Source organism: Rhinopithecus roxellana, chromosome 2 (assembly GCF_007565055.1).
Source record: "Rhinopithecus roxellana isolate Shanxi Qingling chromosome 2, ASM756505v1, whole genome shotgun sequence".
NCBI classification, from domain to species: Eukaryota; Metazoa; Chordata; class Mammalia; order Primates; family Cercopithecidae; genus Rhinopithecus; species Rhinopithecus roxellana.
In genome coordinates this window covers 184,225,576-184,228,070 of record NC_044550.1, presented here as the reverse complement: position 1 = coordinate 184,228,070, position 2,495 = coordinate 184,225,576, and positions in this window count along the sequence as shown.

The window sequence follows — 2,495 nt, the reverse complement described above, 5'->3', positions numbered from 1 at the left end:
GGGAATGGGTGACTGCCATCTCTGTGATTCCATTGACTTAACTGCTCTAGCCTGCTGACTGTGGAGAATACAGACAGTCTGGGAGGAAGGGTCCCCCACAACACAGCAGAGCTGCCTTGCCAGATTGTGGCCAGACTGCTTTAAGCAGCACCTGGATCCATTTCTCCTCACTGAGCAGGATCTCCCTGCAGGAGCTTCAGTCACTCCAGTAGGGTTCTATGGACAGAGCTCTGATCTCTCCCTGGGATGGAGCTCCTGTGAGGAGGGATGGCCGTCATCTCTGCAGTTTGGTGAACTCAGCCACTCCAGCCTGTCAGCTTTGGAGATTGCAGGCAGTTTGGATGCAGACGTGTGCCCCATAATGCAGCACAACTGCTCTACCAAAAAGCAGCCAGACTGCTTCTTTGGGCAGATTCCTGATCCCATTCCTTCTGACTGGGTGAGACCTCCCCCAATGGGGGTTTCCAGACATCTCCTACAGGTGCGTGCAGGCTAGCAACAGGTTTTACCCCCGGGACAGAGCTTCCAGAGAAGGGAGCTGGTTGTCATCTTTGCTGTTTCGTGGCCTTCGCTGGTGATACCTCCAGGTATGTAAGAACGAGGCAACTGGGGTCTGGAGCAGACCCCCAGCAAACCACAGCAGCCCTATGGTAGAGTGGGCTGACTGTTAACAAACAAACACAAAACAACAACAACAAAGACCCCAAAAAAGCCTCATTCAAATGTCAGCAACCTCAAAGATTGAAGGTAGGTAAGCCCACAAAGATGAGAAAGAATCAATGCAAAATTGCTGAAAACTCAAAAAGCCAGAGTGCCTTTTCTTCTCCAAATGACCACAACACCTCTCCAGCAACGGCACAGAACCGGGCTGAGGCTGAAATGGTTGAATTGACAGAAGTAGGCTTCAGAGGTGGGTAATAATGAATTTCACTGAGCTAAAGGAGCATGCTGTAACCCAATGCAAAGAAGCTGGGAATCATGATAAAACAATTCAGGAGCTGATAGCCAGAATAGCCAGTTTAGAGAGGAACATAGCCAACTCAATGGAGCCAAAAGACACAACACAAGACCTTCACAATGCAATCACAAGTATCAATAGTGGAATAGACCAAGTGGAGGAAAGAATCTTAAAGCTTGATGACTGTCTTTTTGAAATAAGACAGAGAATAATAGAGAAAAAAGAATGAAAAGGAATGAACAAAACCTCCAAGAAACAGCGTTATGTAAAGAGACCAAACCTACAACTAACCAGGGTACTTGAAAGAGATGGGGAGAATGGAACCAAGTTGTAAAACATACTTCAGGATATCATATAGGAGAACTTCTCCACCTAGCAAGACAAGCCAACATTCAAATTCAGGAAATGCAGAAAATACAAGGGAGATACTCCATGAGAAGATCAGCCCTAAGACACATAATCATCAGATTCTCCAAGGTCAAAAGGAAAGAAAAAATGTTAAGGGCAGCCATAGAGAAAGGCCAGGTCGCCTACAAAGGGAAACCCATCAGACTAACAGCAGACCTCTCAGCAGAAACCCTACAAACTGGAAGATATTGGGTGCCAGTACTCAACATTCTTGAAGAAAAGGATTTCCAATCCATAATTTCATATCTGATCAAACTAAGCTTCATAAGTGAAGCAGAAATAAGATCCTTTTCAGACAAGCAAATGCTGAGGGAATTTGTCACCACCAGGTCTGCCTGGCAAGAGGTCCAAAAGGAAGCACTAAATATGGAAAGGAAAAACCATTACCAGCCACTACAAAAACACACTAAAGTACACAGACCAGTGACACTATGAAGCAACCATGTACACAAGTCTGCAAAATAACCAGCTAGCATCATGATAACAGGATCAAATTAATACATAACAACACTAACCTTAAATGTAAATGGACTAAATGCCGCAATTAAAAGACACAGAATGGCAAGCAGGGTAAAGAACAAAAACCTATCAGTATGCTGTCTTTGATACCCATCTCATGTGCAAAGACACATATATGCCCAAAATAAAGGGACAGAGGGAAATTTACCAAGCAAATGGAAAACAGAAAAAAGCAGAGGTTGCAATCCTAGTTTCTGACAAAACAGACTTTAAACCAACAAAGATCAAAAAAGACAAGGGCAGTACATAAAGGTAAAAGGTTCAATTCAACAGGAAGAGCTAACTATCCTAAATATGTATGCACACAATACAGGAGCACCCAAATTCATAAAGCAAGTTCTCAGAGACCTACAAAGAGACTTAGACTGTCACACAATAGTCTCACACAACACTTTAACACCCCACTGACAATATGAGAAAGATCATTGAGACAGAAAATTAACAAAGATATTCAAAACCTGAACTCTGACCTGGATCAAGTGGACCTGATAGATATCTACAGAACTCTCCACCCAAATTCAATAGAATATACATCCTTATTGCCACACGGCACTTACTCTACAATTGATCACACAGTCAGAAGTAAAACACTCCTTAGCAAATGCAAAAG